The 19,549-nt window shown below is 45.1% G+C and overlaps 1 long non-coding RNA gene across 1 annotated transcript; it reads right to left on the minus strand.

Annotated features, from left to right (window-relative positions):
* Nucleotides 1-16,142: 16,142 nt before the first annotated feature.
* LOC129867556 (uncharacterized) lies at nucleotides 16,143-17,355 on the minus strand. The gene is made up of 3 exons (XR_008761640.1): nucleotides 17,032-17,355; nucleotides 16,500-16,665; nucleotides 16,143-16,274 (listed from the first exon to the last, which is right to left on the minus strand). It is a non-coding gene; the product is annotated as an uncharacterized LOC129867556 (long non-coding RNA).
* Nucleotides 17,356-19,549: the final 2,194 nt, after the last annotated feature.

Consider the following 19,549-nt stretch of genomic DNA (forward strand, 5'->3'; position numbering starts at 1 on the left):
TTGCGATGGGGAAAGTCAGGGAACATTTCAACAAGCATCAGGAGCTTTGTACGAGTCACTGAATGCTTTATTTATTTTTATTTGACCTTTATTTAACTAGACAAGTCAGTTAAGAACAAATTCTTATTTACAATGACGGCCTACCCCGACCAAACCCTGAACCGGACAACGCTGGGTTGTGCGCCACCTTATGGGACTCCCAAACATAGCCAGTTGTGATACAGCAGGGAATCAAACCAGGACCTGTAGTGACGCCTCTAGCACTGAGATGCAGTGCCTTAGACCGCTGCTCCACTCGGGATCTTACAAGCTCTTTCCCAACGATGCAGAGTTTAGATCCTTTATGTAGTCTCTTATCTTAGTCTTCTTAACTCTTAAAAATTCTAAATATTAGCTATCCCCACTCTGGCTGGATTCCAATCGGAATTACACATCACTTTGCAAGCCAGTATAATGTGACTTGCTGGCCTGATGTGGCCTGCAAACCGTGAGTTTCAGGCCACTGTATTAGGGTAAACTAAGCCCTCAAAATAAGGCCTTAGGAAATATGTATTGTATCGTCTTAAATAATGCAATGATAGCATATTCACTTAGGATCTCACTTGGTGAAAGCCACATGACTGGTTGATTGGGATGTTATATTCATATACACTGCTCAAAAAAATAAAGGGAACACTTAAACAACACAATGTAACTCCAAGTCAATCACACTTCTGTGAAATCAAACTGTCCACTTAGGAAGCAACACTGATTGACAATAAATTTCACATGCTGTTGTGCAAATGGAATAGACAAAAGGTGGAAATTATAGGCAATTAGCAAGACACCCCCCAAAACAGGAGTGATTCTGCAGGTGGTGACCACAGACCACTTCTCAGTTCCTATGCTTCCTGGCTGATGTTTTGGTCACTTTTGAATGCTGGCGGTGCTCTCACTCTAGTGGTAGCATGAGACGGAGTCTACAACCCACACAAGTGGCTCAGGTAGTGCAGTTCATCCAGGATGGCACATCAATGCGAACTGTGGCAAAAAGGTTTGCTGTGTCTGTCAGCGTAGTGTCCAGAGCATGCAGGCGCTACCAGGAGACAGGCCAGTACATCAGGAGACGTGGAGGAGGCCGTAGGAGGGCAACAACCCAGCAGCAGGACCGCTACCTCAGCCTTTGTGCAAGGAGGTGCACTGCCAGAGCCCTGCAAAATGACCTCCAGCAGGCCACAAATGTGCATGTGTCAGCATATGGTCTCACAAGGGGTCTGAGGATCTCATCTCGGTACCTAATGGCAGTCAGGCTACCTCTGGCGAGCACATGGAGGGCTGTGCGGCCCCACAAAGAAATGCCACCCCACACCATGACTGACCCATCGCCAAACCGGTCATGCTGGAGGATGTTGCAGGCAGCAGAACGTTCTCCACGGCGTCTCCAGACTCTGTCACGTCTGTCACATGTGCTCATGTGCTCAGTGTGAACCTGCTTTCATCTGTCAAGAGCACAGGGCGCCAGTGGCGAATTTGCCAATCTTAGTGTTCTCTGGCAAATGCCAAACGTCCTGCACGGTGTTGGGCTGTAAGCACAACCCCCACCTGTGGACGTCGGGCCCTCATACCACCCTCATGGAGTCTGTTTCTGACCGTTTGAGCAGACACATGCACATTTGTGGCCTGCTGGAGGTCATTTTGCAGGGCTCTGGCAGTGCACCTCCTTGCACAAAGGCGGAGGTAGCGGTCCTGCTGCTGGGTTGTTGCCCTCCTACGGCCTCCTCCACGTCTCCTGATGTACTGGCCTGTCTCCTGGTAGCGCCTGCATGCTCTGGACACTACGCTGACAGACACAGCAAACCTTTTTGCCACAGTTCGCATTGATGTGCCATCCTGGATGAACTGCACTGCCTGAGCCACTTGTGTGGGTTGTAGACTCCGTCTCATGCTACCACTAGAGTGAGAGCACCGCCAGCATTCAAAAGTGACCAAAACATCAGCCAGGAAGCATAGGAACTGAGAAGTGGTCTGTGGTCACCACCTGCAGAATCACTCCTGTTTTGGGGGGTGTCTTGCTAATTGCCTATAATTTCCACCTTTTGTCTATTCCATTTGCACAACAGCATGTGAAATTTATTGTCAATCAGTGTTGCTTCCTAAGTGGACAGTTTGATTTCACAGAAGTGTGATTGACTTGGAGTTACATTGTGTTGTTTAAGTGTTCCCTTTATTTTTTTGAGCAGTGTATATTATATTGGGATGTTGATATTCACAGAGGGCTGAATCCTGTCTTGAATCATACGTTGATGACAATAGAAGATTAGGAATTTTTGGAAAATGTACATCTTGCGTTGCTCTTGTGCCGTAGTCAAAAAGCATCCTCAATGTGCTAGCATCAGTTTTCCCTTTTAGATCATATTGAATCAGATTATTTAGATATGCTAGATCAAGATTCCTACTCTGAGACACTTGATACATAAGGCCCCAAACACAGTAATGGGTGGTACCAGAGAGGAAGAAGCGAACCGAGAGGGCTGACTCCACCCTAAAATTTGTCTGCGTGACATGGGGATTTTTTGCCTGAAGGTTAATGAGTGTCGAATTTGGTCAACATAAAATTGAATTCCTAATTTGCTAAGTGGGGCTAATTTGATCAAATAGAAGTTTCGTAATGTTTAGGTTGTTTAGAATGTACTGATATAAGTGGAAACACAAGGCATTATCTGTGTTTTATCTGTCGGCTCTGTGCCTTAACTCAGGATCTGTGTGTAGTTAATCCGACCCTCTCTGCCCAGTCGTCGCCATTTTTACCTTCTTTTACCTTCTGTTGCTGTGTTAGCTGAATAGCTGCTGTTATTTCACCTGCTGTTTTAGCTAGCTCTCCCAATCATGACCTGCAATCACTTTATGCCTTATTGTATGTCTCTCTCAAATATCAATATGCCTTGCATACTGTTGTTCAGGCTAGTTATCATTGTTTTGGTTTGCAATGGACCCCGTAGTTCCACTCTCCGTACCTCTGATACCTCCTTTGTCCCACCCCCCACACATGCGGTGACCTCACCCATTGAGACCAGCATGTCCAGAGATACAACCTCTCTTATCATCACCCAGTGCCTGGGCTTGCCTCCGCTGTACCCGTGCCCCACCATACCCTGGTCTGCACATTATGCCCAGAATCTATTCTACCACGCCCATAAATCTGCTCCTTTTATTCCTTGTCCCCAACGCTCTAGGCGACCAGTTTTGATAGCCTTTAGCCGCACCCTCATCCTTCTACTCCTCTGTTCCTCGGGTGATGTGGAGGTAAACCCAGGCCCTGCATGTCCCCAGTCACCCTCATTTGTTGACTTCTGTGATCGAAAAAGCCTTGGCCTCATGCATGTCAACATCAGAAGCCTCCTCCCCAAGTTTGCCTTACTCACAGCTTTAGCACACTCTGCCAACCCTGATGTCCTTGCCGTGTCTGAATCCTGGCTTAGGAAGGCCACCAAAAACTCTGAGATTTCCATACCCAACTATAACACTTTCCGTCAAGATAGAACTGCCAAAGGGGGAGGAGTTGCAATCTACTGCAGAGATAGCCTGCAAAGTTCTGTCATACTTTCCAAGTCTATGCCCAAACAGTTCGAACTTCTAATTTTAAAAATGAATCTCTCCAGAAATAAGTCTCTCACTGTTGCCGCCTGCTACCGACCCCCCTCAGCTCCCAGCTGTGCCCTGGACACCATCTGTGAATTGATCGCTCCCCATCTAGCTTCAGAGTTTGTTCTGTTAGGTGACCTAAACTGGGATATGCTTAACACCCCGGCAGTCCTACAATCTAAGCTTGATGCCCTCAATCTCACACAAATCATCAAGGAACCCACCAGGTACAACCCTAAATCTGTAAACATGGGCACCCTAATAGACATTATCCTGACCAACTTGCCCTCCAAATACACCTCTGCTGTCTTCAATCAAGATCTCAGCGATCACTGCCTCATTGCCTGTATCCGCCACGGGTCCACAGTCAAACGACCACCCCTCATCACTGTCAAACGCTCCCTGAAACACTTCTGTGAGCAGGCCTTTCTAATCGACCTGGCCCGGGTACCCTGGAAGGATATTGACCTCATCCCGTCAGTTGAGGATGCCTGGTCATTCTTTAAAAGTTACTTCCTCACCATATTAGACAAGCATGCTCCGTTCAAAAAATGCAGAACCAAGAACAGATATAGCCCTTGGTTCACTCCAGACCTGACTGCCCTCGACCAGCACAAAAACATCCTGTGGCGAACTGCAATTGCATCGAAGAGCCCCCGTGATATGCAACTGTTCAGGGAAGTCAGGAACCAATACACGCAGTCAGTCAGGAAAGCAAAGGCCAGCTTTTTAAAGCAGAAATTTGCATCCTGTAGCTCTAACTCCAAAAAGTTCTGGGATACTGTAAAGTCCATGGAAAACAAGAGCACCTCCTCCCAGCTGCCCACTGCACTGAGGCTAGATAACACGGTCACCACTGATAAGTCCGTGATAATCGAAAACTTCCAACAAACATTTCTCAATGGCTGGCCATGCCTTCCACCTGGCGACTCCAACCTTGGCCAACAGCCCCGCCCCCCCCCGCTGCTACTCGCCCAAGCCTCCCCAGCTTCTCCTTTACCCATATCCAGATAGCAGATGTTCTGAAAGAGCTGGAAAACCTGGACCCATACAAATCAGCTGGGCTTGACAATCTGGGCCCCCTATTTCTGAAACTGTCCGCTGCCATTGTCGCACCCCCTATTACCAGCCTGTTCAACCTCTCCTTCGTATCATCTGAGATCCCCAAGGATTGGAAAGCTGCCGCTGTCATCCCCCTCTTCAAAGGGGGAGACACCCTGGACCCAAACTGTTACAGACCTATATCCATCCTGCCCTGCCTAGCTAAGGTCTTCAAAAGCCAAGTCAACAAACAGATCACTGACCATCTCGAATTCCACCGTACCTTCTCCGCTGTGCAATCCGGTTTCCGAGCCGGTCACGGGTGCACCTCAGCCACGCTCAAGGTACTAAACGATATCATAACCGCCATCGATAAAAGACATTACTGTGCAGCCGTCTTCATCGACCTGGCCAAGGCTTTCGACTCTGTCAATCACCATATTCTTATCGGCAGACTCAATAGCCTCGGTTTTTCTAATGACTGCCTTGCCTGGTTCACCAACTACTTTGCAGACAGAGTTCAGTGTGTCAAATCGGAGGGCATGTTGTCCGGTCCTCTGGCAGTCTCTATGGGGGTACCACAGGGTTCAATTCTCGGGCCGACTCTTTTCTCTGTATACATCAATGATGCTGCTCTTGCTGCGGGCGATTCCCTGATCCACCTCTACGCAGACGACACCATTCTGTATACTTCCGGCCCTTCCCTGGACACTGTGCTATCTAACCTCCAAACGAGCTTCAATGCCATACAACACTCCTTCCGTGGCCTCCAACTGCTCTTAAACGCTAGTAAAACCAAATGCATGCTTTCAACCGTTCGCTGCCTGCACCCGCACGCCCGACTAGCATCACCACCCTGGACGGTTCCGACCTAGAATATGTGGACATCTATAAGTACCTAGGTGTCTGGCTAGACTGCAAACTCTCCTTCCAGACTCATATCAAACATCTCCAATCCAAAATCAAATCTAGAGTCGGCTTTCTATTCCGGAACAAAGCCCCCTTCACTCACGCCGCCAAACTTACCCTAGTAAAACTGACTATCCTACCGATCCTCGACTTCGGCGATGTCATCTACAAAATAGCTTCCAATACTCTACTCAGCAAACTGGATGCAGTTTATCACAGTGCCATCCGTTTTGTTACTAAAGCACCTTATACGACCCACCACTGCGACCTGTATGCCCTAGTCGGCTGGCCCTCGCTACATGTTCGTCGTCAGACCCACTGGCTCCAGGTCATCTACAAGGCTATGCTAGGCAAAGTGCCGCATTATCTCAGTTCACTGGTCACGATGGCTACACCCACCCGTAGCACGCGCTCCAGCAGGTGTATCTCACTGATCATCCCTAAAGCCAAAACCTCATTTGGACGCCTTTCCTTCCAGTTCTCTGCTGCCTGCGACTGGAACGAATTGCAAAAATCTCTGAAGTTGGAGACTTTTATCTCCCTCAACAACTTTAAAAATCTGCTATCCGAGCAGCTAACCGATCGCTGCAGCTGTACATAGTCCATCTGTAAACTACCCACCCAATTTACCTACCTCACCCCCATACTGCTTTTATTTATTTACTTTTCTGCTCTTTTGCACACCAGTATCTCTTCTTGCACATGATCATCTGATGATTTATCACTCCAGTGTTAATCTGCTAAATTGTAATTATTCGATTTATTGCCTACCTCATGCCTTTTGCACACATTGTATATAGATTCTCTTTTTTCTACCATGTTATTGACTTGTTTATTGTTTACTCCATGTGTAACTCTGTGTTGTTGTCTGTTCACACTGCTATGCTTTATCTTGGCCAGGTCGCAGTTGCAAATGAGAACTTGTTCTCAACTAGCCTACCTGGTTAAATAAAGGTGAAAAAATAAAAAAAATAAAAAAAATACACTGGTTCTTAATGCAACCGCCGTGTTAGATTTTTAAAAATAACTTTACCATAACAAACAGCTTGCGTTATTGCGAGACAGCGCCCGCCAAAACGGCGGAGAATAGAAATAACATTCTCCACAGAAATACGAAATAACATCATAAATTGTTCTTACTTTTGCTGAGCTTCCATCAGAATCTTGTACAAGGAGTCCTATTTCCAGAATAAATCGTTGTTTGGTTTTAGAATGTCCTTTTCTCCTGTCGAATTCGCGCCACAATGCTAGCCAAGCTTGATGATGTTCCCAGTTTCTCTCGACGCAAAGAACGGAAAACTCCAAAAGTCCCAATAAACGTTGAATAATCTGATAAAACTCGGTTGAAAAACATACTTTACGATGTTGTAGTCCCGTGTAGCTCAGTTGGTAGAGCATGGCGCTTGCAACGCCAGGGTTGTGGGTTCGTTTCCCACGGGGGGCCACTACAAAAAAGTATGAATGTATGTACTTGTAAGTCGCTCTGGATAAGAGCGTCTGCTAAATGACTTAAATGTAAATGTAATGTTATTATCACATGTATCAAATAAAATCAGAGCCGGAAATATTAGCCGTGTATACCGAACGCTTATCAGAAGACAATATGGAGGTGCTTCGCACACCTAGGTAGAGAAAGGAAATTCCTGACCTGCCACTCCAAAAGCTCTTGTTCGACCTCAGATCAAGCTAGACACCCCATTCCACCTTCCACTGCCTGTTGACATCTAGTGGAAGGCGTATGCAGTGCATGCATATCGATAAATATAAACCAGTTGAATAGGCAGGCCCTGGAACAGAGCCTCGTTTTCAGATTTTTCACTTCCTGTATGGAAGTTTGCTGCAAAATGAGTTCTGTTTTACTCACAGATATAATTCAAACAGTTTTAGAAACCTGAGAGTGTTTTCTATCCAATAGTAGTAATAATAATATGCATATTGTATGATCTAGAATAGAGTACGAGGCAGTTTAATTTGGGCACGATTTTTTCCAAAGTGAAAATAGCGCCGCCCTATTGACAAGAAAATTTAACAATGCGATTAAATGTCTGCAAAGGCAGAAGACAGGCGGTAGCAGGCAGGAACATTCTAGCCAACAATAGGGGAGACACACGTGAACAACAGGCACAACTCTGATATAAAATAGTTTTTCTGAAATTTGCCGTAATTTTTATTTTATTTTTTATTTCACCTTTATTTAACCAGGTAGGCTAGTTGAGAACAAGTTCTCATTTGCAACTGCGACCTGGCCAAGATAAAGCATAGCAGTGTGAACAGACAACAACACAGAGTTACACATGGAGTAAACAATAAACAAGTCAATAACATGGTAGAAAAAAGAGAATCTATATACAATGTGTGCAAAAGGCATGAGGTAGGCAATAAATCGAATAATTACAATTTAGCAGATTAACACTGGAGTGATAAATCATCAGATGATCATGTGCAAGAAGAGATACTGGTGTGCAAAAGAGCAGAAAAGTAAATAAATAAAAGCAGTATGGGGGTGAGGTAGGTAAATTGGGTGGGTAGTTTACAGATGGACTATGTACAGCTGCAGCGATCGGTTAGCTGCTCGGATAGCAGATTTTTAAAGTTGTTGAGGGAGATAAAAGTCTCCAACTTCAGAGATTTTTGCAATTCGTTCCAGTCGCAGGCAGCAGAGAACTGGAAGGAAAGGCGTTCAAATGAGGTTTTGGTTTTAGGGATGATCAGTGAGATACACCTGCTGGAGCGCGTGCTACGGGTGGGTGTAGCCATCGTGACCAGTGAACTGAGATAAGGCGGCACTTTACCTAGCATAGCCTTGTAGATGACCTGGAGCCAGTGGGTCTGACGACGAACATGTAGCGAGGGCCAGCCGACTAGGGCATACAGGTCGCAGTGGTGAGTCGTATAAGGTGCTTTAGTAACAAAACGGATGGCACTGTGATAAACTGCATCCAGTTTGCTGAGTAGAGTATTGGAAGCAATTTTGTAGATGACATCGCCGAAGTCGAGGATCGGTAGGATAGTCAGTTTTACTAGGGTAAGTTTGGCGGCGTGAGTGAAGGAGGCTTTGTTGCGGAATAGAAAGCCGACTAGATTTGATTTTGGATTGGAGATGTTTGATATGAGTCTGGAAGGAGAGTTTGCAGTCTAGCCAGACACCTAGGTACTTATAGATGTCCACATATTCTAGGTCGGAACCGTCCAGGGTGGTGATGCTAGTCGGGCGTGCGGGTGCAGGCAGCGAACGGTTGAAAAGCATGCATTTGGTTTTACTAGCGTTTAAGAGCAGTTGGAGGCCACGGAAGGAGTGTTGTATGGCATTGAAGCTCGTTTGGAGGTTAGATAGCACAGTGTCCAGGGAAGGGCCGGAAGTATACAGAATGGTGTCGTCTGCGTAGAGGTGGATCAGGGAATCGCCCGCAGCAAGAGCAACATCATTGATGTATACAGAGAAAATAGTCAGCCCGAGAATTGAACCCTGTGGTACCCCCATAGAGACTGCCAGAGGACCGGACAACATGCCCTCCGATTTGACACACTGAACTCTGTCTGCAAAGTAGTTGGTGAACCAGGCAAGGCAGTCATTAGAAAAACCGAGGCTATTGAGTCTGCCGATAAGAATATGGTGATTGACAGAGTCGAAAGCATTGGCCTGGTCGATGAAGACGGCTGCACAGTAATGTCTTTTATCGATGGCGGTTATGATATCGTTTAGTACCTTGAGCGTGGCTGAGGTGCACCCGTGACCGGCTCGGAAACCGGATTGCACAGCGGAGAAGGTACGGTGGGATTCGAGATGGTCAGTGATCTGTTTGTTGACTTGGCTTTCGAAGACCTTAGCTAGGCAGGGCAGGATGGATATAGGTCTGTAACAGTTTGGGTCCAGGGTGTCTCCCCCTTTGAAGAGATGGATGACAGTGGCAGCTTTCCAATCCTTGGGGATCTCAGATGATACGAAGGAGAGGTTGAACAGGCTGGTAATAGGGGGTGCGACAATGGCGGCGGACAGTTTCAGAAATAGGGGGTCCAGATTGTCAAGCCCAGCTGATTTGTATGGGTCCAGGTTTTCCAGCTCTTTCAGAACATCTGCTATCTGGATATGGGTAAAGGAGAAGCTGGGGAGGCTTGGGCGAGTAGCAGCGGGGGGGGCGGGGCTGTTGGCCAAGGTTGGAGTCGCCAGGAGGAAGGCATGGCCAGCCATTGAGAAATGTCTGTTGAAGTTTTCGATTATCACGGACTTATCAGTGGTGACCGTGTTATCTAGCCTCAGTGCAGTGGGCAGCTGGGAGGAGGTGCTCTTGTTTTCCATGGACTTTACAGTATCCCAGAACTTTTTGGAGTTAGAGCTACAGGATGCAAATTTCTGCTTGAAAAAGCTGGCCTTTGCTTTCCTGACTGACTGCGTGTATTGGTTCCTGACTTCCCTGAACAGTTGCATATCGCGGGGGCTCTTCGATGCTATTGCAGTTCGCCACAGGATGTTTTTGTGCTGGTCGAGGGCAGTCAGGTCTGGAGTGAACCAAGGGCTATATCTGTTCATGGTTCTGCATTTTTTGAACGGAGCATGCTTGTCTAATATGGTGAGGAAGTAACTTTTAAAGAATGACCAGGCATCCTCAACTGACGGGATGAGGTCAATATCCTTCCAGGGTACCCGGGCCAGGTCGATTAGAAAGGCCTGCTCGCAGAAGTGTTTTAGGGAGCGTTTGACAGTGATGAGGGGTGGTCGTTTGACCGTGGACCCGTGGCGGATACAGGCAATGAGGCAGTGATCGCTGAGATCTTGATTGAAGACAGCAGAGGTGTATTTGGAGGGCAAGTTGGTCAGGATAATGTCTATTAGGGTGCCCATGTTTACGGATTTAGGGTTGTACCTGGTGGGTTCCTTGATGATTTATGTGAGATTGAGGGCATCAAGCTTAGATTGTAGGACTGCCGGGGTGTTAAGCATATCCCAGTTTAGGTCACCTAACAGAACAAACTCTGAATCTAGATGGGGAGCGATCAATTCACAGATGGTGTCCAGGGCACAGCTGGGAGCTGAGGGGGGTCGGTAGCAGGCGGCAACAGTGAGAGACTTATTTCTGGAGAGATTAATTTTTAAAATTAGAAGTTCGAACTGTTTGGGCATAGACCTGGAAAGTATAACAGAACTTTGCAGGCTATCTCTGCAGTAGATTGCAACTCCTCCCCCTTTGGCAGTTCTATCTTGACGGAAAGTGTTATAGTTGGGTATGGAAATCTCTGAGTTTTTGGTGGCCTTCCTAAGCCAGGATTCGGACACGGCAAGGACATCAGGGTTGGCAGAGTGTGCTAAAGCGGTGAGTAAGGCAAACTTAGGAAGGAGGCTTCTGATGTTGACATGCATGAGGCCAAGGCTTTTTCGATCACAGAAGTCAACAAATGAGGGTGACTGGGGACATGCAGGGCCTGGGTTTACCTCCACATCACCCGAGGAACAGAGGAGTAGTAGGATGAGGGTGCGGCTAAAGGCTATCAAAACTGGTCGCCTAGAGCGTTGGGGACAAGGAATAAAAGGAGCAGATTTATGGGCGTGGTAGAATAGATTCTGGGCAGAATGTGCAGACCAGGGTATGGTGGGGCACGGGTACAGCGGAGGCAAGCCCAGGCACTGGGTGATGATAAGAGAGGTTGTATCTCTGGACATGCTGGTCTCAATGGGTGAGGTCACCGCATGTGTGGGGGGTGGGACAAAGGAGGTATCAGAGGTACGGAGAGTGGAACTACAGGGTCCATTGCAAACCAAAACAAATATAACTAGCCTGAACAACAGTATGCAAGGCATATTGATATTTGAGAGAGACATACAATAAGGCATAAAGTGATTGCAGGTCTTGATTGGGAGAGCTAGCTAAAACAACAGGTGAGATAACAGCAGCTAGTCAGCTAACACAGCAACAGAAGGTAAAAATGGCGACGACTAGGCAGAGAGGGTCGGATTAACTACACACAGATCCTGAGTTAAAGCACAGAGCCGACAGATAAAACACAAATAAACAGAATGGAGTACCGTGAATTAATGGACAGTCAAGCAGGCATCAGCTATGTAGCCAAGTGATCATAGTGTCCAGGGGGCAGCCGTAGATGGAGCAGTGAGGCCTCCACTAAGCTAGCACGCGTTTAAAGTTAGTAGCCCGGGGGGTGGTCTGCTCAGACGGAGGGGGTCTGCTCAGACGGAGGCCGGTTGAGGGCACCGGTTGAGGGCACGTCTGCAGACCAGACGTGGTCGTGTCGACAGAGAATCCAAGCCGGATGGCGATGGCGAAAGAGAGGTTGTGAATTGTAGAATTGTATTTGCTAACTGGTGCTAGCTTCCTGGCTGCGCTAGCTGCAAGATAAGCTAGCAGTTAGCAGACCGGGGCAGGCAAGTTAGCCTTTGGGGGACGTCGCGATGGGGGGGAAGTCTGTTTTTGCCTCTTCGTGCGGTGACGTCGATAGACCAGTCGTGGAATTAGTAGGGTTCCAGGTAGCTCTAGGTAGCTAGCAGGCCTAGTAGGTTAGTAGAATGGGCCTTCAGCGGGCGTCACGCCTGAGGGGCCTGTTGGAGTCCTTGGGCAGATTATGTCGGTATTCCAGTCGTAGAGGATCGGCGGGGTTCCGTGCTCCGTACCGGCAGTAAAGGGGTCCGGATATTGTAGCCCAGGAGTGGGCTTCAGTGGTAGCACAGGAGCCCTAGCCGGGCTAGCTTCAGACTAATTGGTGCTTGCTCCGGGATGGAAACGCTAGCCAGGAGTGGTCACCCGGGATTGTGGTTAGCTAGTTGCGAAGATCCAGATGAAAATGTTCAGAGTTTGCGGTAGGAATCCGGGGATATGGAGAGAAATAGGTCCGTTATGCTCTGGTTTTAGTCACGTTGTTCGAACTAGCGAGAGCTTTCCGAGCTAAAGGTTAGCTGATGACCGCTAGCAATGGTTTGCTAACTGATAGCTGGTAGGCAGTTAGCTGGCTATCTTCAGTAGATGGATTCCAGATCAGAAGTAAATAGAAATACTTTAGAAAGAAGCAGATCCACGCCACATTGGGTGAGGCGGGTTGCAGGAGATTATTTAGAAGTTGAGGTGTAAGAAAATATTTTTAAAAGATATGCGAAGAAAAAGATGTAAAAAGATATATACAAGGGACATGGGACACGACAGGACAAAGACGTCTACACTGCTACGCCATCTTGGAAAGAAAAATTTGCCATACAACAAGTCTTTTTTAGTAAAGTTTATGATGAGTTCTTTGGTCAGATTAGGTGAGTGTCCAAACTAGCTTCGGACAATTTGGTGAATCGATGCTACATATTCACAATGTATAACCACGGTTTGCAGCTCTAAATATGCACATTTTCGAACAAAACACAAGTGTATTGTATAACCTCATGTTATAAGACTGTCATCTGATGAAGTTGTTCAAGGTTAGTGATTAAGTTTATATCTTTTGCTGGTTTTTGCGAATGCTATCTATGCGGTGAATAAATGCGGTTGTGTGTTTGGCTATTGTGGTAAGATAATATAATTCTATATTGTGTTTTCGCTGTAAAACTATATTGGCTGGATTCACAAGATGTTTATCTTTCATTTGCTGTACACCATGTATTTTTCATAAATGTTTTATGATGAGTATTTAGGTATTTCACGTTGCTCTCTGTAATTATTCTGGCTGCTTTGGTGATATTTTTGATGGTAGCTGCAATGTAAAACTATGATTTATACCTCAAATATGCACATTTTAGAACAAAACATACATTTATTGTATAACATGTTATAAGAAAGTCATCTGATGACGTTGTTTCTTGGTTAGTGACTAATTATATCTCTATTTGGTCGGTTTTGTGATAGCTACCTATGCGGTAGAAACATGGTGAAAATATGCGGTTGAGTCTTTGGCTATTGTGGTTAGCTAATATAGAAATACATATTGTGTTTTCGCTGTAAAACATTTAAAAAATCGGAAATGATGGCTGGATTCACAAGATGTTTATCTTTCATTTGCTGTATTGGACTTGTGATTTCATGAAAATTATATTATATGATATCCCACTCCCGTTAGGCTAGGCTAGGCTATGCTAGTCAGCTTTTTTGATGAGGATGCTCCCGGATCCGGGATGGGTATTACTGAAAGGTTTAAGTGGTCAGTCCAATATCTTGTCAATATATAGATCATTTTAACTGTAAAATTCCCTCTAATTGCACCATGGGAAATATGCAAATCAGGCTCAACACCCAAAACAACACAAAAAACATCAAAATAACCATTACTGGTTCCATATTATTGTAGAAACAATAATGGTTCTTTGGAGCTCTTGATTTTTGTATGGTTCTTCAAATAACCATCCCATTTAAAGGGTTAAAGGGAAACCTCACCGCTAGACACTATTTGGAGTGTTTTTCCAGGGTGTTCTACCAGGACGTGTACTGCAAGCATGCGCTGACCAACTGGCAAGTGTCTTCACTGACATTTTCAACCTCTTCCTGTCCGAGTCTGTAATACCAACATGTTTTAAGCAGACCACAATAGTCCCTGTGCCCAAGAACAATAAGGTAGCCTACCTAAATTACTACCAACCCGTAGCATTCACGTCCGTAGCCATGAAGTGCTTTGAAAGGCTGGTCATGGCTCACATCAATACCATTATCCCAGAAACCCAAGACTCACTCCAATTTGCATACCATCCCAACAGATCCACAGTTGAAGCAATCTCTATTGAACCCCACACTATCCTTTCCCACTTGAACAAAAATAACACCTACGTGAGAATGCTGTTCATTTAGTACAGCTCAGCGTTCACCATAGTGCACTCAAAGCTCATCACTAAGCTAAGGACCTTGGGACTAAACACCTCCGTCTGCAACTGGATCCTGGACTTCCTGATGTGCCGCCTCCAGGAGGTAAGGGTAGGTAACAACACATCTGCCACTCTGATCCTCAACACGGGAGCCCCTCAGGGTTGCGTGCTTAGTCCCCTCCTGTTCTCCCTGTTCACCCATGACTACGTGGCCAAGCACGACTCCAACATCATCATTAAGATTTCCAACGACAGGGTGGGGTGTTTGGCCTGATCACCGACAACGATGAGACCACCTATAGGGAGAAGGTCAGAGACCTGGCAGTGTGGTGCCAAGACAACAACCTCTCCCTCAATATGAGCAAGACAAAGGAGCTGATCGTGGATGACAGGAAAAGGAGGACTGAGCACACCCTCATTCATATCGACGGGCCTGTAGTGGAGCGAGTCGAGAGCTTCAAGTTCCTTGGTGTCCACATCACCAATAAAATATCATGGTCCAAACAGACCAAGACAATCGTGAAGAGGGTACGACAAAACCTATTCCCCCTCAGGAGACTGAAAAGATTTGTCATGGGTTCTCAGATCCTCAACAAGTTCTACAGCACCATTAAGAGCATCCTGACTGGTTTCATCACAGCCTGGTATGGCAACTGCTCGGCATCCGACCGCAAGGCACTACAGAGGGTAGTGAGTACAGCCCAGTACATCACTGGGGCCAAGCTTCCTGCCATCCAGGACCTCTATGCCAGGTGGTGTTAGAGGAAGGCCCTCATTTTTGTCAAAGACTCAAGTCATAGACTGATCTCTTTGCTACCGAAGCATCCCATGGCACTTATCGTAAGAGTAGGGGTGATAACCCCGGTGTCCTGGCTAAATTCCCAATCTGGCCCTCAAACCATCATGGTCACCTAATAATCCCCAGTTTACAATTGGCTAATTCATCCCCCTCCTCTCCCCTGTAACTATTCCCCAAGTCGTTGCTGCAAATGAGAACGTGTTCTCAGTCAACTTACCTGGTAAAATAACGGTAAAATAAAATAAAAAATAAAATACCACAAAGCAAGTACCGGAGCGCCAAGTCTAGGTCCAAAAGGCTCCTTCACAGCTTCTTCCCCCAAGCCATAAGACTGCTGAACAGTTAATCAAATGGCTACCCAGACTATTTGCATTGACGCCTTTTTTAAGCTGCTGCTACTCGCTTTTTACCTATGCATAGTCACTTTACCCTGATCTACATATTACCTAAATTACCTCAACTAACCCGTACCCCTGCACATTGACTCGGTAGCGTACTTCCTGTATATAGCCAGGTTGTTATTTTATTGTGTTACTTTAGTTTATTTAGCAAATTTTTTGATACTCTGCATTGTTGGTTAAGGGCTTGTAAGTAAACATTTCACGGTAAGGTCTACAACTGTTGTATTCGGCGCATGTGACAAATAACATTTTATTTGAATTTGAAGTCAACACTTCAGTAGTTTCCGATGCACCTGGAATCATTTTGTCACTTGTCAGTACACTTGTAAAGATATATGTATAAAACACCATTATATACATACAACAGCTAGAAGTATCTATATCACAATTCAGTTGTGAGCATATTAGGCATTCCATATTATACTACAACATCAGTCTAACTGAATATGGATGTTGTGTTGGTTGAATGTTCCAGGCAGGTTCCAGAATGTTCTTCAGCTGGTGAACCTCTTATTGTGTTGGTAATGGTTTAGCAGATTTTGGCGATGTTATAGCCTACTTGTAAACACACCAACTATGACAAGACACGGACCATGTTTATGCCTGGCTCCAGTATATACATTTGCTCGTCATGGAAAGATTTAGTAGATTGTAGGTGACATACACTAGTTCCTGGTGCTGAGCTTGATGTTGAAGCCTCTTCAAATGTTGATGGGATTGGACTCTAAATAGAACACATATAGTCACGTTAGCATCTGAGGTAGTCCGTTAGCTAGCTAATGGTTAGTTAACGTAACCTGAGAAGGCTAATGTTAGTTTGCAAAGTTAACATCGCATCGCCAGATAGCAGCTGGCTAATTACATTGGCATGCTTTGGAATGTCTTGCCAGCGTATTATGAAAGCTAGATAGCTATATTTTGGTTTAGATAAAGAAATGTAGTTTGCTACCTTAACGCAGCTTGCCCTCTCTTCTGCTGCGCTGATGTTGGCTGATCAGATGCCTTCTTCTTTGAAGTGAAGGGTAAACTCGATGGAATAGCATCCCTTTCAACGTTCGACGACACGGCATCCCCATCAGTTGAGTCTTCAGTTCCTAGCTGGCTGAAAGCGCTGGCTACAAACACAGACATTTTGTCACTGGTGTAGAGAGGAGTAGGCAGGAGGCAGTCGCAGGTTTAGAACGACTGAGTTAATTTAAAGCACCATAGATCAAAGCGGGACGAAACCCAAACGCTGTTGTGCTCAAAATTTTGAGCATCAGCTATCTGAGCAGCTTACCGATCGCTGCAGCTGTACACAGCCCATCTATAAATAGCCCATCCAACTTCCTACCTCATCCCCATATTGTTTTTATTTACTTTTTTTGCTCTTTTGCACACCAGTATTTCTACTTGCACATCATCATCTGCACATCTATCACTTCAATGTTAATTTGCTAAATTGTAATTACTTCACTACTATGGCCTATTTTTTGCCTTACCTCCTTACTCCATTTGCACACACTGTATATAGATTTTTCTATTGTTATTGACTGTACTTCTGTTTATCCCATGTGTAACTCCGTGTTGTTGTTTTTTGTCTCACTGCTTTGCTTTATCTTGGCCAGGTTGCAGTTTTATATGAGAACTTGTTCTCAACTGGCCTACCTGGTTAAATAAAGGTGAAAAAATATATATATATCTTCATAAACAAAAAGGCACAGGGCGAACCCAAAGTGCATAATATAAAGTACTCAGGAAATAGTAGGCGAGATTCCTCTCAGGAAAACAAGTAACATTTGCAATGACCGACAAAGACAAACGGCAGAGGGAGTATATATACAGTGACAGAGTGGGGATTGGAACCACGTGTGTGTAATGATGACGAGACAAGTCCAAGGTTGATGAGTGAAGGGCATTTGCCAGCAGTATGTTTGGCAGCAGCTAGAAGGCCGGCGACGCCAAACGCCTGAGCTGGACAGGAGGGAGAGCCAAAGCGAAGGCGGTCACTTGTCACACATTTTTATATTTCTCACATCAATTGGATACACCTCAACGGGGTGGTCCTCCACGTCCTGAAATCAATATGAATTCTGGACATTGTGGTTTCCTTACAACCAGGACATTTAGTTGGCCTGTTTCTACCGCTGAAATGAAGAAACACTCTTTTTTTCATGTAATGAGAAAATTCTCAATTTTTATGAAACATATATGTTAATAACATATTAATGGACATATATTGTTAACTACAGCAGTGGTGAAATGCCCCTTTAAGGTTCCCCTATGGCATCATTCTGAAGAACCTTATTTGGTTTCAACTGTTACCTTTATTTTTAAGAGTGTAGTATCTATTCTTAATCACAGGGAACATTGAGTTTCTCAATTATGTAGTGAAACGAGGCCCAGGTGTCTTACACAATCAGATTGCATGTTCAGAGAGTTCTAGCACACTGAGGATGTGTCACACCAAACTGAACTGTTTAATCATTGGGTTTCAACATCATTAGTGTCCATAACAAGCTTCCATGTTCTGTCTTTAAAGGTTATTTTAAATGATGGCCATTGATGTCTTTAATCAAACCTAAACTGAGCCCCCATAGGCACTGGTAGTCATTCTCAATGCGCTTAATATGGCAAATGAATCAGGGTGAACAAATCAGAACAAGGCATTGCTGCTTTAACAAGCCTTTATCATGTTCCCAGCTCCTTTCTTCAGCACATTGTCCATTGATTTTCTTTTCCCTTTCCACCATATTTGCTAGTCACCATGGAAACAGCCCTGATGCCTGGCTTCAGAAGGAAAGACGGGTGTAATATCCAGGGGACAAAGACAACTCCCGAGAACAAAGACGTGTGAGAGAGTAGGGGAGGTGCAAATGGAGTATTGTGGTCTGTCTTGGAGAGAGGGCAAAGTAGGTTTATCCAGGCCACTGATGTCTCAAATTTTACAGACAGTGAGCGAGAGACCCATTGGTAGCGGACCATGTTAAGGGTGAAGAGGATCTCCTTGGGTGTAGGTCTATTTTGTGATCATATGGATCCCAAGACTATGAGTTAAAAATGCTATTTTGCTGAATGGGTTAAAAATGCATTTGCTGAATATGAAAAAAAACAGTTCTTCTATGGAATTAATTAGTGTTCGCAAGCAGTTTCATTGGAATAGATTTACTGTTCACCTTCATTAAGTAGAAATACTGTTATTAATTTATGAAGACTAATATAATATACTTCATGATTTGATTGTGATTGGATTGGTTTCCGATATAAGCAGCCCTGTACTTACACCTGAAAAAGGAGTGAAAAAGCACATTGAGGGATTCTGTAAATAAATATCACTGATGATTTTGATCAAAAACCACATTTGAATCTTATTTTGGTCAGATGTGCAACTGAAAACTCTTCCTATAGTATCTATTGTTGTATTAGGTTCTCTCCACAGCCTAACTTTGAACACATTAGAGTGGGCATGTAAGGTGTGCATTGATATGCTGCTCAGCAAGTTGGTATTGTATAAGAATGCACTTGGCCAGTCTCGGGCCGGCCTACGCTAGAAGAAGAGTTACCAGAAATGTCTTTCTCAAAGAAGATAATAATCATGGAAAAGATTTCCAAAGCATTTTTAACCAATTAGCTATGGTAAATCAATGGAACTGAGCTAACGTTCAACACGGGTATGGGAGTGTTCTGTACATGGTGAACCACATGATCTGCTCTCTTGCTTCACTGGCCTGTGCCATAGTGGTATTAAAGGAGATAAATGTTGTGTTTTTTTATTTTGTCATTTAGCAGACACATTCTTATCCAGAGTGACTTACAGGAGGAGCAATTGGGGTTAAGTGCCCTGCTCAAGGGCACATCAACAGAGCCTTGTCGACTCGGGATTCAAACCAGCAACCTTTCAGTTACTGGCCCAACAACTACATTAGCAAGATGGCGCCGACAGATATGGTCACCTCACTTCGAGTCCTTAGGAAACTATGCAGTATTTTATTTTATTTTATGCATTTCTTACATTGTGTG

Source organism: Salvelinus fontinalis, chromosome 12 (genome assembly GCF_029448725.1).
Source record: "Salvelinus fontinalis isolate EN_2023a chromosome 12, ASM2944872v1, whole genome shotgun sequence".
In the NCBI taxonomy this organism is placed as follows: domain Eukaryota; kingdom Metazoa; phylum Chordata; class Actinopteri; order Salmoniformes; family Salmonidae; genus Salvelinus; species Salvelinus fontinalis.